Genomic DNA, 15,265 nt, shown 5'->3' with positions numbered 1-15,265 from the left:
CATTTATAGGAAACACATTTGAATTGTAAATATTGTCTTACATTCTTTGCATTGAGAAAACTTGCTTTTATGTAATCATGTAAGGAAATATTTTTCTTTTGTAAAGAAATACATGAGGTAGAGCTCTGCAGTTTGTCATAGACACACCCAAGAAGTTCACATTTTTTGCACAGATTTGTGTTCTACATGTATGGCCTTGAAGGAATTGTTTTAGGAAAGTGGTAAGGAAAATACATGTGTAAGAATATGGTATGTACTTGTTGAAAAAAAATGTGTAAACAAATCAATATTTTAGGCTTGACTGTACAAAGTATAGGGTGAGCTATCCTTGTCTCTCTGGCACTGGCTTCTGCGCCTGCAGTTCGGTTACTCAAGTTTTCTTGCACTTCTATTTCACCTGTGTTATTACTGGATAGCTTTATTCAGACTTAAAATAGCTATTCCTCATAACACTCACATCATATGAAACTAAGACCATAAATTTTATACCAATCTAACATCAGTTATGCCCCCAATTAATTAAATTTTCAGGTTGAAGTTTTGATAATTTTTCACATGATTCATACTTAAAAGTGCCATGTCATTGCTCCTGTTTTTAGCTCACCTGTCACGTAATGACAGGGTGAGCTTATGGGATCGCCCTTCGACCGTCGTCCGTCCGTCCACAATTTCTTGTGAACACCATAGAGACCACATTTTGCAAGCAATTTTAATAAAACTTGTACAAAACTTGTATTGGCGTGATATCTCGGTTCCTTTTGAAAACTGGCCAGATCCCATCATGGGTTCTAGAGTTATTGCCCCTTAAAGGGCCAGAATTTGCGTGCGTGCGTGCGTCAACAGTTTCTTGTCTGCACGATAGTGGTTTCATTTATGGTTTTATTTTAACCAAACTTGCATACAACTTGTATCACCATAAGATCTTGGTTCCTATCTTTTACTGGCCAGATCCCATTATGGGTTCCAGAGTTATGGCACCTGAAAGGACAAGAATAAGCTATTTTGACCTTGTCTGCACAATAGCAGCTTTATTTATAATTTGATTTTTACCAAACTTGCACATAACTTGTGTCACTATAAGATCTTGGTTCCTTTCTTCAACTGGCCAGATTGCTTTATGGGTACCAGAGTTATGGCCCCTGAAAGGGCCAGAATTAGCTATTTTGACCTTGTCTGCACAATAGCAGCTTTATTTATGACTTGATTTTAACCAAACTTGCACACAACTTGTATCACCATAAGATCTCGGTTCCTTTCTTGAACTGGCCAGATTCCATTATGGATTCCAGAGTGATGGCCCCTGAAAGGGCCAGCATTAGCTATTTTGACCTTGTCTGCAAAATAGCAGCTTCATTTATGATTTGAATTTAATCAAACTTGCACAAAACTTGTGTCACAATAAGATCTTGGTTCCTTTCTTGAACTGGCCAGATCCTATAATGGGCTCCAGATTTATGGACCCTAAAAGGGCCAAAATTAGCTATTTTGACTTTGTCTGCACAATAGCAGCTTCATTTATGATTTGATTTTAACCAAACTTGCACACAACTTGTGTCACCATACGATCTTGGTTCATTTCCTGAACCGGCCAGATCCCATAATGGGTTCCAGATTTATGGTCCTGGAAAGGGCCAAAATGGGCTATTTTGATCTTGTCTACACAATAGCAGTTTCATTTATGATTTGATTTTAACCAAACTTGCACACAACTTGTATCACCATAAGATCTCAATTCCTGTTTATACATATTATGTTATCGCCTTGGTGTCTCTTTTTTGAACTGGCCAGATTGCATTATGGGTTCCAAAGTTATGGCCCCTGATAGGGTCAGAATTTGCTATTTTGACCTTGTCTGCACAATAGCTTATAGATTCCAGAGTTATGGTCCCTGAAAGGACCAAACGTAGCTATTTTGACCTTGTCTGCACAATAGCAGCTTTATTTATGATTTGATTTTAACCAAACTTGCACAAAACTTGTGTCACCATAAGATCTTGGTTCATTTCCTGAACCGGCAAGATCCCATAATGGGTTCCAGATTTATGGTCCTGGAAAGGGCCAAAATGGGCTATTTTGACCTTGTCTACACAATAGCAGTTTCATTTATGATTTGATTTTAACCAAACTTGCACACAACTTGTATCATCATAAGATCTCAATTCCTGTTTATACATATTATGTTATCGCCTTGGTGTCTGTCTGTCTGTATGTCTGTTGGTTAGCAATTTCCCTTCCGCTCTGTAACTCTTGAACTACTTGAAGGATTCCAAAGAAACCTGACACAAATGTTCACCTCATCGAAACGACGTGCAGAGCGCATGTTTAGGAGGGCTCACTTCAAGGTCAAGGTCACACTTAGGGGTCAAAGGTCATATGACTGTTTTGTGTGTATATTGCTCTGCATTTGCGTTGCATTGCAGTGCTCTTGTTTTTATTTGGCAGTTGCTTCTTTTGTTCACTTACAATAATTTTTATGCCCCTGGCATCTACTGATGCGGGAGGCATATAGTGATCGTCCTGTCCGTCCATCCGTTCGTCCGTCCGTACGAGGTTAACCAAATGGGACCGTTTCGTCTAGCGTCAATACCCCTTACTAGAATGACTTGATACTAATGCAGATATAACCTGTGAACATTCCTCATCTTCAGACATGAAAATTGGTCTGAATGTTTATCTTGATGATATCTAGGTCAAGTTCTAAAATGGGTCACGTGCCATCAAAAGCTAGGTCAGTAGGTCTAAAAATAGAAAAACCTTGTGACCTCTCTAGAGGCCATATATTTCACAAGATCTTCATGAAAATTGGTCAGAATGTTCACCTTGATGATATCTAGGTCAGGTTTGAAACTGGGTCACATGCCGTCAAAAACTAGGTCAGTAGGTCAAATAATAAAAAAACCTTGTGACCTCTCTAGAGGCCATACTTTTCATGGGATCTGTATGAAAGTTGGTCTGAATGTTCATCTTGATGATATCTAGTTCAAACAGATTTGAAACTGGGTCAACTGCGGTCAAAAACTAGGTCAGTAGGTCTAAAATTAGAAAAATCTTTTGACCTCTCTAGAGGCCATATTTTTCAATGGATCTTCATGAAAATTGGTCAGAATTTTTATCTTGATGATATCTAGGTCAGGTTTAAAACTGGTTCACATGAGCTCAAAAACTAGGTCACTATGTCAAATAATAGAAAAAACGACGTCATACCCAAAACTGGGTCATGTGGGAACAGGTGAGCGATTCAGGACCATTATGGTCCTCTTGTTTAATTACTTCCCTTTTATGTTACTTTAAATAGCTTATTTAGTAACTTTTTTATTATTGGCCATAGGGAAAAACCGAGACCACATTTCAGTGGTACAACATGGATGGTATCTCCAATTTTCAGGTGTATTTTGACACATCTGTACCTTGTAAGAATTTTTTTTTTTTTTTTTGGTTAAATTTCTTCCCTTTGTTGTTCCTGTCCTTTGGACTTATGGCTGTATAGAAAACTGATTTCAAAACAATTTTATAGAAGTCTAGTGTTCCTTGGGTGATCCTCTACTATATTCCTTCAAATAATTTTGATTCAGCGAAAAACATGGCCCCCAAGGGGTTTTGCTTATTTTGCCTATATGCCTATATAGAACTTTGAAAATTTTTTTGTCAGAAACTGCTGGTCCATATTTTACAAAAATGTTTCTTCGGTGACCCTCTACCAAATTCCTTCAAATAATTTTGATTCATTGAAAAAATGGCCGCCTGGTGGAGGGGCTCATTTTCCCATATGGCTATACAGAAAACTTCTTGTATGAGACTACTGGCCTGATTTGACAATAGTTTTATTTGAAGTAACTTTAAGAAATTTCAGCTATATTTTCTCATAATTCTTTTGATTGATCTTGATAATGATTTTTTGACCTTTCTTGTTTTTAAGTTCAATGATAGCAGGTAAGCGATATAGGGCCATTCCACCTTATGACTTAGAATTTAGTCTGTCCGTCCATTCGTATGTAACACTTCATGTCGTGTCCATAACTCTGCCATCCATGAAGGGATTTTGAAATAACTTAGCACAAATGTTTCCCATAATGAGAAAATGTGTAATGCGCAAAACCGAGACCCCTAGCTCAAAGATCAAGGTAACACTTAAAGATAAAAAGTTAACAGGGTCTGTTTCATATCTGGTCCTTACCTCTGCCTTTCATTAAGAGATTTTGAAATTAGTTAGCAAAAATGTTCACCATAATGGGACGACGTGTCATGTGCAGGACCCACACCCCCTAGTGCCAAAGTCTAGGTCACTCTTAGAGGTTTAATGTTCACATGGTATGTTTCTTGTCCAGTCCATAACTCTGCCATTCATCAAGGGATTTTTAGCTCACCTGTCACAAAGTGACAAGTTGAGCTTTTGTGATCATGTGGCGTCCGTCCGTGCGTGCGTAAACGTTTGCTTGTGACCACTCTAGAGGTCACATTTTTCATGGGATCTTTATCAAAGTTGGTCAGAATGTTTATCTTGATGATATCTAGGTCAGGTTCAAAACTGGGTCAAGTGCGGTCAAAAACTAGGTCAGTAGGTCTAAAAATAGAAAAAACATTGTGACCTCTCTGGAGGCCATACTTTTAAATGGATCTTCATGAAAATTGGTCAGAATGTTCACCTTGATGATATCTAGGTCAAGTTCAAAACTGAGTCACATACCATCTATAACTAGGTCAGTAGATCAAATAATACAAAAACCTTGTGACCTCTCTAGAGGCCATATTTTTCATGGGATCTGTATGAAAATTGGTCTGAGTGTTCATCTTGATGATATCTAGATCAAGTTCGAAACTAGGTCAACTGTGGTCAAAAACTAGATCAGTAGGTCTAAAAATAGAAAAATTTTGTGACCTCTGTAGAGGCCATACTTTCGAATGGATCTTCATGAAAATTGGTTAGAATGTTCACCTTGATGATATCTAGGTTAAGTTCGAAACTGGGTCATGTGCCGTCAATAACTAGGTCAGTAGGTCAAATAATAAAAAGACCTCTCTAGAGGCCATATTTTTCATGGGATCTGGATGAAAGTTGGTCTGAGTGTTCATTTTGATGATATCTAGGTCAAGTTTGAAACTGGGTCAACTGCGATCAAAAACTATGTCAGTAGGTCTAAAAATAGGAAAACCTTGTGACCTCTCTAGAGGCCATACTTTTGAATACTTTTGAATGGATCTTCATGAAAATTGGTCAGAATTTTTATCTTGATGATATCTAGGTCAGGTTCAAAACTGGGTCACATGAGCTCAATAACTAGGTCACTATGTCAAATAATAGAAAAAACGACATCATACTCTGTTCAAAACTGGGTCATGTGGGGACAGGTGAGCGATTCAGGACAAGTGATCCCTTTAATGAGTTGAAGTTTCATGCGCAAGACCCATACCCCTAGCTTCAAGGTCAAGGTCTTACATAGATGTCAAAGGTTAACTTGGGTCTGTTTCATGTCCGGTCCTTACCTCTGCCATTCATCAAGAGATTTTGAAATTAGTTTGTACAAATGTTCACCATAATGGGACAACGAGTCATATGCAGGACCCAGACCCATTGTACAAAGTCAAGGTCACTCTTAGAGGTTTAATGTTCACATGGTATGTTTCTTGTCCAGTCCATAACTCTGCCATTTATCGAAGGATTTTAAAATTACTTGGCACAAATGATCCCCATAAAGAGTTGATATGTCATGCGCAAGACCCAGACCCAGACCCCTAGCTCCAAGGTCAAGGTCCCACATAGAGGTCATAGATTTGAGCATCAGTTTCATATCTAGTCCATGACTCTACCATTCATCAAGGGTTTTAAAACCACTTAGCACAAATATTCCCCATAATGAGACGATATATCGTGTGCAAGACTCGGGCTCCTGTCTCTAAGGTCAAGGTCACATTTAGATGTCAAAGCAAATAAGTCTTGTTTATTTATCTAGTCAGTAACTTTACTTTTTATGTATGGATATTCAAGTAACTTGACACAAACAGTCACCACAGCAAATTGATTTGTTCCATGTAAGACTCGGCGATATATGGCCGTTTTTGTGTTGATTCGCTGTAAAACTCAACTCACTCACTCCAAGAAAGACTCAGACCTCTGACTCAAGGTCAAGTTCACCTTTTTGTATTTTTTGTCTGCGCTGTAACTATTTTTATGCATTGCAAATAAGTTGGCATAAATATTCACCATTACAAGACATTGTGTCATGTATAAATTCAAGGTCACAGACACCCAAGTTAAATTTCTTTTTATGTTTGTACATGAAATTACTTCCCTTTTATATGATAAAGTACAGTACATATGTATTTATATCGGTTTTCCCACTAATTTCAGGATGAAGTTATGTTTTAAGTAAGATGATTCGTATTGATAGGTATAAAAACTATTAACATTGGTAGACTCTTTTAGTACCATATAAATGGCATGTATTTCATTTGCTTATTAATTACCTCCCTTTAATATGATAACTTATTTCATTATTAGCTCACCTGTCACAAAGTGACAAGGTGAGCTTTTGTGATCGCGCGGTGTCCGTCGTCCGTCCGTCAGTCCGTGCGTGCGTGCGTCCGTCCGTAAACTTTTGCTTGTGACCACTCTAGAGGTCACATTTTTCATGGGATCTTTATGAAAATTGGTCAGAATGTTCATCTTGATGATATCTAGGTCAAGTTCGAAACTGGGTCACGTGCGATCAAAAACTAGGTCAGTAGGTCTAAAAATAGAAAAACCTTGTGACCACTCTAGAGGTCACATTTTTCATGGGATCTTCATGAAAGTTAATCAGAATGTTCATCTTGATGATATCTAGGTCAGGTTCGAAACTGGGTCACGTGCGGTCAAAAACTAGGTCAGTAGGTCTAAAAATAGAAAAACCTTGTGACCACTCTAGAGGTCACATTTTTCATGGGATCTTTATGAAAGTTGGTGTGAATGTTCATCTTGATGATATCTAGGTCAAGTTTGAAACTGGGTCACGTGCCTTCAAAAACTAGGTCAGTAGGTCTAAAAATAGAAAAACCTTGTGACCTCTCTAGAGGCCATATATTTCACAAGAACTTCATGAAAATTGGTCAGAACGTTCACCTTGATGATATCTAGGTCAATGTTCATCTTGATGATATCTAGGTCAAGTTTGAAACTGAGTCAACTGTGTTCAAAAACTAGGTCAGTAGGTCTAAAATTATTAAAATCTTTTGACCTCTCTAGAGGCCATATTTTTCAATGGATCTTCATGAAAATTGATCTGAATGTTCACCTTGATGATATCTAGGTCAGTTTCGAAACTGGGTCATGTGCGGTCAAAAGCTAGGCCAGTAGGTATAGAAATAGAAAAACCTTGTGACCTTTCTAGAGGCCATATTTTTCATGAGATCTTCATGAAAATTAGTGAGAATGTTCACCTTGATGATATCTAGGTAAAGTTCAAAACAGGGTCACGTACCTTCGAAAACTAGGTCAATAGGTCAAATAATAGAAAAACCTAGAGACCATATTTTTCAATGGATCTTCATGAAAATTGGTCAGAATTTTTATCTTGATAATATCTAGGTCAAGTTCAAAACTGGGTCACATGAGCTCAAAAACTAGGTCACTATATGAAATAATAGAAAAAACGACGTCATACTCAAAACTGGGTCATGTGGGAAGAGGTGAGCGATTCAGGACCATCATGGTCCTCTTGTATTTTTATTTAGTTACCTTACCAGTTTAAAAATAAAATCAAAGTAAATCTTTACAGATATTATATATATATTCAGATATTAGCATTTGAAAGCATTCACCAGTTATAGATTTCCAGACATTTTCAAACTAAACAGCATCTGTGTGAATTATCTGATATGTAGTTTTGATTTACATACATTTTTAGTATGTTGCTCTATTACTGAGAAGAAGATACTGTGTTTGCACGCAATGTTTTGTGAAAAATGTCCCTAGCCTGGGGCTGTTTGTAAATCTTCTACAAATTCTTGTTGTTTGCTACAAGTAATTGTGTGATAACTTCTTCATATGAACTAAGGAGTAAATATCACCTTGATGTTTTGTCTTACAGATAGCCAAACATTCCCCAGGATTCAAACCAACAACCTTCAGATAGAAAGATTTACCTGTTGTGTAAACAGGATGAGCTGGCTTGGTGAAAGGTATATTTAGTACATATAAAACAAAAGGATGAAATTACACATAAACCTTATATGCATGTATCATTATTTTAGCTTGACTATTCAAAGCTATTCTACTCATCCTGATGTCGGCAACAGGGTCATATCTTAGTTAAAGTTTTGCATGCAAGTACATATAGCTATCTCTTAAAGACGTATAGCTTTTTCTGTGACATTTGCCAACCTCACTGGGCCAAGTCCCATAACCCTGACATGTGTTTAGGCCAGATTATGTCCCCTTTTGGACGGTTAAAGTTTTGTATGCACCTTACTATCTCCAAAACCAATGCAACTGTTGAATGGAAACTTCACATTAATTTTATCTTCAAAGTTATAAATCTATGTGATTCAAGTTTTTGGCCAAATCATGCCCTTTTTGGGACTTAGAAAATCCTGGTCATGTTTTGCATGCAAGTTACTGGATTGAAACTCTATACTCTATAGATATTTTAACATACAGGGTAATATTCCTACTTCTGGGACAACAGTTTGAATAGTCAAACATTGGTGGTCTTACAGACAGCACTTGTTCTTATGATAATATTGTCTAGAAATTATATCAGTTTGCCAATATGGGAAAAAGGCACATATAAATCACAAACTTGGCTTCATACATTGTTGCCAGTTGCTTTAATGTTTCAAGGATATCACATTTAATAAAGGGTGGTATATGCATATGTGATATAATTCTGGCAGTTAAACATTTTCTTGGTTATATCGTTGAATATTGTCTTACAGGAAAAGAAAAGGAAAATGACCTCAGGAAAGACAAGATACAGCAGGTACAAGTTTTTAAGGCATTCATGGAAACAGAGTTCAGCAGCTTTTTGAAACAGGTAATTTGATGCACAGTCTATTAACAACATAATTAATTCTGTCAGTAAGAATGACAACAAATATCAGGAATTGAATCAGCTTTAAGTCATCTGTACAACTCCTAGCTCAACTATTCAAAGAATAAGAAAGTCTGGTGTCTGCATCTGTATTGGTTAATTTTTTTTTAGCTCACCTGAGCCAAAGGCTCATGGTGAGCTTTTGTGACCGCTCAGTGTCCGTCATCCGTCGTGTGTCGTCCGTCATATGTCGTGTGTCCGTCAACATAGTCAGTTAAAGCTGATAACAAAGCTAATGCATCATTTTGTGCAGTAGATTTGCATTTAGAACATACAGTTTGACAAGGATATACACCCAAATACCTGGTTCCGATATAGTGAAAACTACCTGTAAGGAATAAAACAGGCCAGTGTAATGATTCAGTTTATGACACGCATTATGAATATTTGTACAATTGTTTAGACAAGGTATTGAAGATTATTTTTGAAGAGCAGTGATCCGCATTTGTTGAATGCAATTTCTATCGATAGTATTGGCAAAATGAATCTAAGGGAAACACAAAAAAGATTCAATGAGGACAGTGAATCAGGTTGTTCAGAGCAAGGTGATGCAGAGAAAAGAACAATAGCACCGCATAGGGGTGCCATCGCTTGTCTGCAAGTGCTGGACAGTATGTAAGAAAAGAGTTATAGTTCAGATTTTCTAAGTACAAAAAAGGGCGGTAATTCTGACAAAATGCAGGTTAGAGCTTTGGTTCTTGAACTACATAGTCACCTAATGATGATAAACAAGTGTGCAAAGATTCAAAGCTGTAGCTCTTGCAGTGTTTCAGAAAAAGTGGATCTAAACATAAATTTAAACAATGCTGACATCGACCATCAATTGATGACATTACCTCATTGATGTTTTTTAAAAATCAGAAGAGTAAAAAACTGAGAAAGAGATTATGTAAACATCAGAAACTATACTAGAGTCACAAAAAACAAAATCTGTGGATGTATCAAAAGTAAACATTCAAGTAATTGACCCAGTGCCATTGAATCCAAACTCATATGAGTCTGTTAAAATCCTGGGGTACCAGACACACTAAATTACAGGATCACAACTCATTGAAAACTTGAAACTTGAAGTTATTGCCTTTTGTAACAAAATAAAAGAATAAATTTTCTGGATACCTGCTTTCAGTTTCCTGATTGGGAAGTAATTTAAGGGCTAGGTTTCCTGACCGGGAAGTTAGGTTTCCAATTCCGGAAACTCTGCTTTTAAGCTATTTCTGAAAAAATGGCCAGTTTCAGTGTTTAATAAAAATTTTGATAAGACATTACAAAAATTTTAATGATAGAAATTTAGATATATCATTCAAGTTTAATGTGGCATATTCAATTTGCAGATCTTATATATATTCTTATGCACTGGGTATTTGGATGAAATGGGTCTAAAACTTGTGATACTGTATAAGTACTTATTTCTGTGGTCTTAATATTCTGCGATTTTTCAAAAATGAGGTGGTATTAAATTTCAGCGTACCTTATTTCTGCGATGTCTTCCTTCTGATGTTGATGGGATTTATTTCTTCATTTCTGTATTCGCTGTTTGTTCATTAATTTCAAATAGACAGGTACGTATTTTGTTGTAAATTTAACAGTTTTGTTTGCTTCCGATTTGAAAAGTTGAAGAAGTTGACAAATACTAATGTAACATCATCATCATCACATAATGTTGAATGTTAAACGAAAGAAAAACAGTCATTTTATAAATATGGTCATATGACTACTGCCAGACAGGGGCCACTATCTTGAAAACTTAATGTATCGTAAGTTAAGGTATGATTTACGATAAACCTAAGGTTAGACTTTAGGTAGTATTATTCAGCTATCTCCAAACACCTCTTAATGCCATCGTAAAGGGTTTGTAACTTAAGGTATTGTTAGTTAGTTACGATATTGTAAGTCGTGGATAATCCATTTAGTGATGTCATTTTCGACCAATTGCACGTGTATCTGATAGCCCACAAATTGTCTGTTGCTAAACATGATAGGAATGTGTCCATATTAAGTGAACTTTATCACTTGCAACGGTATAAAGCCTACTAAAAGTATTTACATTTCATCAGACTTTCTTCCATCATAAAATACAAACAATTGTCTAATATTTATTCAGCGATGACTTCTAAAATGTTTGAGTTACGCTCAACTTAAACTCTAAACTTTTGGTCACATATACTTAGTTTTGTAAGGAATGTACGGTATTATTTTAGACTAGGGTATTCAAACATTTCATACATAATTATATTCAAAAAACCTTTCTACTAAACATCTTTTCAACTGTATCGACTTTGCCTTAAAATACCCAACATCTGCACAGGAGTGTTGTCAAAACAATCTACTGCACCGATAAGGCAAAGAACACTGTCAGAGTTTGCTATAAACAAATGTCAAACCTTTGTGAGAAGTAGAGTTTCATGCCTTTTTCTGTGATAAAATTAGTCAGTTAACTGCATTAGTATCCCTGGGTTCCTTACATTTAGTCTTAAGCTGTTCTCCACAAATGCCTGGCAACTCCCCCTCATAAGTCAGAGGTGGAGAATGAATGACCTGAGATATATTGTCTTTAGCCAATAATCACAGAGAACAGAATGCCTCGCCAGGTATTCGAACCTGTTTTGAGATCTTGTGTGATCTATGTTTTATGCTAGCTGAGCAGGGATTTGCGTGTAGTGTTCAATTTTAAAAATCAATTTATCACATGTTTGATGTCGCGGGCCATTACATAAAATGATAATACACCAGTGTAATAAAGCTTTGACGTTGACGTCGTTTAAAGTATAGGAGACGTTGGTCAAATTGACTTATTTATAATAGTTAAAGAAAGTAGAAATTTTAACGTTTCGACAGGAAAAGCTAATACTAGTATGTGATAAAAAGAGTATTTCATTTGAGACTTTCCACATTGATTTCATTTGACTCGTCGAATAAAATTGATAAAATGCTCGGCACAGCCTGGCATTTTATCATTTTATTCAACTCGTTTAATAAACTCATGTAATATCCTCTATATATCTTTGATCTATATAGACGTTTCAGCCTGTTTTTAATCTTGTTACTTTCTCAGGAGGCGACTCTTATTGTGAAATATTTACTGTCAAAAAAATTGGACAGATTGGTTCTTTGTAACTATACATACATAGTCTTGCACAATGCAATTCCTTTCATTTTTGGTCAGTTCAGGAAACAGTGACGGAAAAATAATTCTGTCTCACCAGTTATTACAGTTCAGGGGCTAAATGTCAAAGATTCCAGTAATTCTATGATAGGAAATTTCAATTACATGTATATCTGTTATATTAACACATGTTTCATACTGTTCTAAAGCTTTATAATGTTTGCGTTTTTTCCAACACCAATATGAATAGAATCCACCAGTGAATATATACAGCAGTAATTGTGGTAAAAGCCAAGTTTTCATCAATTTATATGAAATACTTTTTGAACTAGGCACGTCACAAGGTGACAGTGTGCATTTTCGACTCTCGGGGTCATAACTCTGGATATAGGGGGCAGAGACAGACGAAATATAGGAGGTACAGATGAAAAGTAGGAGGTACGCAATTTCATATCATGATTAAGACTCTTGCAAGGTTTCATCAATTTATATGAAACACTTTTTGAGCGAGGAGCATCACAAGGTGAAAATGTGCATTTTTTGACTATTTCAGGGGCCATAACTCTGGAAATATGGGGCAGAACCAGACGAAAAATAGGAGGTGCGCAAGTTCATATCATGATAAAGACTTACGCAAAATTTCATTTATTCATATCAGATAGTTTTTGAGCTAGGCGCGTCACAAAATATTCTGACCAACAGACAGACCCACAGACGGACGACAGGATGCACAATACCAAATATATATGCCCCCTCCACTCTGTTGTGGGGGCACAAAACCTGTGCGTTTTCGTCTATAAAAACAGATTAAAAGCATTAAATTTATCCATCTATACGAAATTAATTCATGTTCTTTGACACGATCGGATGAAAAGACAACTTCAATAAATATATTTCCGCGAGTTTCAGCGTGGTACAATAAGAAACAAACTGATTCATCTTCAGATAGGTCGAAAAATGTAAGTTTTTATATGCTACAAGAACGCTAAGGGGTGGATTTTTCAGCCTCAACTTACAAGAACATTTACGAAGTGTCGTAAATAACGAGGCTTTTGAGATAGAGGAAATATCTGCTACAAATACCTTACGAACCCAGGAAAGTTTATGAACATCTTTGGACTTAAGGTACCTTCGAGATAGTGGCCCCAGATCGGTTAATAATAGACACAAAGGACACAATGGATTGTGTTTGTCATATAATTTAAGAAAATTGAAACTGACAGCTGATTGCTCAGTAGTGAACGAAAATTAAAATAAATTCGTTTCGCCCTGGTGTCGGCGTCGGCGTCGCCGTTGGTTAAAGTTTTTGATAAAGTCAAATATCTCTGTTACTATCAAAGCTATTGACTTGAAACTTGAATTAGTTATTTACTATCAGAGTCTACACCAGGAGAAACAATCCCCTTAACACTGCTTTGAATTTTGACAGAATATGCCCCTTTTTAACTTAGAAATTTTGGTTAAAGTTTTTGATAAAGTCAGATATCTCTGTTACTTTCAAAGCTATTGACTTGAACTTAAAATACTTCTTTACCATCAAAGTCTACACCTGGAGAAACAATAACTCTGATTTGAATTTTGACAGAATTATGCCCTTTTTTAACTTAGAATTTTTTGTTAAAAGTCAAATATTTCTGTTACTATTAAAGCTTTTGACTTGAAACTCTAAATAGTTATTTACTATCAAAGTCTACACCAGGAGACACAATTCCCATAACTCTGATTGTAATTTTGACAGAGTTATGTCCCTTTTTAACTTTGAATTTTTTACTAGCAAAGCTCTAATTCAGAGTCAAGTACTGAGAAAAGTCGAGCGCGCTGTCTTATGGACAGCTCTTGTTTTTATTATGTTTATTCAACAGCAAAACAATAAAAAAACGGTTCTATTATGTTACCGTTACTACTAAATTTTCATCTTGCTTCGTCGGCCTTAGGCTACATGTGGGACAAAAGCTGATAATGCTGTCTGACATTGTCATATTCTTAACTGGATTATAATGGCCGCTTGTATCGTCGTATCTTGGCATGTCAGGACAAAATTTTCTGCGGATTTTAAATCTGCAGTCTTATTGTCTTTCGCAGAAAACGCAAAAATAAAGTTCCCGCAGAAAAATGTACTTGTAACGGTATTTGGGAAGCATGTTACTATAAAAAGTACAAATTTCCCGTTCAAGAAGTTGGGAAAAACCCATAAATGATTTCCCGAAGGGGAAGTTTCCCATACTGATATATCAACTAATTGCATAATAGTTGAAAGAATTTTATTTACTTGAACAGAAAACACAATAAAAAAGGAAGTCTTACAGTGGTTATACTGTTAAATAAAACATATTCCCGCCATATATGACATCCAGCATAATAAATTTATCTTTGTTTACACTTGCAGCTTTTCATTATATAACAAACTTTGACTTATTTCACACGGAAACTACATAACCACATAACCACGAGAACTACAACCTTCTATTGGATCACCAAGAGGCCATTATTACTGTCAGAGTAATAGCCCTAATATGACTATATAGAAAACAGACTCAGCATCAAATTGTTAGAGATCAGTATGTTTTAACAGCAGTAACACAAGAAGAGAATGCTTATATCAAACCCAGTCAAGCTTTGATATACTGACTATATAAATCTTCCTTTCAGCCTAGACACGGCACAAATGGACAGACTGGAAGTTCTTGTGTACTACCCACTCATGAGGAGTGTATATTTTGTCGTACAAAGAAGATAAGGAACCATTGAAGAACCAGGGACCGCCGCAATGGGAAACACTTGTTACTGGTAGCTACTCAACCTAGATTATTGTTACTTGCAAAGAAATTTTGTTTTTCGGGTCAGTAGGTCGAGGTAAATGTCACTGACCTTGAGACTGAAAACTCTTTCAGGTCAGTAACTGAAGAATGCCTTGGCATACAGTCATCAAACTTCATAGGTTGATTGCCTGTGGTCAGTAGATGAGCCCTGTTGCTTTGTGATCAGTAGATAAAAGGTGGAGGTCACTGTGACCTTGAGATTGAAATTGGTTTTTGGTCTATAAGTAAAGCATGCTTTGGTCTGCAGTTCTCAAACTTCAAAGGCTGATTGCTTACGG

The 15,265-nt window shown here is 36.3% G+C and overlaps 1 long non-coding RNA gene across 2 annotated transcripts; it reads left to right on the top strand.

Annotated features, from left to right (window-relative positions):
* The first annotated feature begins 98 nt into the window (after positions 1-98).
* LOC128552487 (uncharacterized) lies at positions 99-14,949 on the top strand. Of its 2 annotated transcripts, XR_008369089.1 has the most exons (5): positions 99-221; positions 8,064-8,154; positions 8,911-9,008; positions 10,529-10,624; positions 14,818-14,949. It is a non-coding gene; the product is annotated as an uncharacterized LOC128552487 (long non-coding RNA). The 2 variants fall into 2 exon arrangements; XR_008369090.1 differs by lacking the exon at positions 10,529-10,624.
* Positions 14,950-15,265: the final 316 nt, after the last annotated feature.

This window comes from Mercenaria mercenaria, unplaced genomic scaffold (assembly GCF_021730395.1).
Source record: "Mercenaria mercenaria strain notata unplaced genomic scaffold, MADL_Memer_1 contig_2841, whole genome shotgun sequence".
In the NCBI taxonomy this organism is placed as follows: domain Eukaryota; kingdom Metazoa; phylum Mollusca; class Bivalvia; order Venerida; family Veneridae; genus Mercenaria; species Mercenaria mercenaria.
The sequence above is the reverse complement of the archived record's forward strand: the minus strand, read 5'-3'. Positions and strand labels throughout refer to the sequence as shown.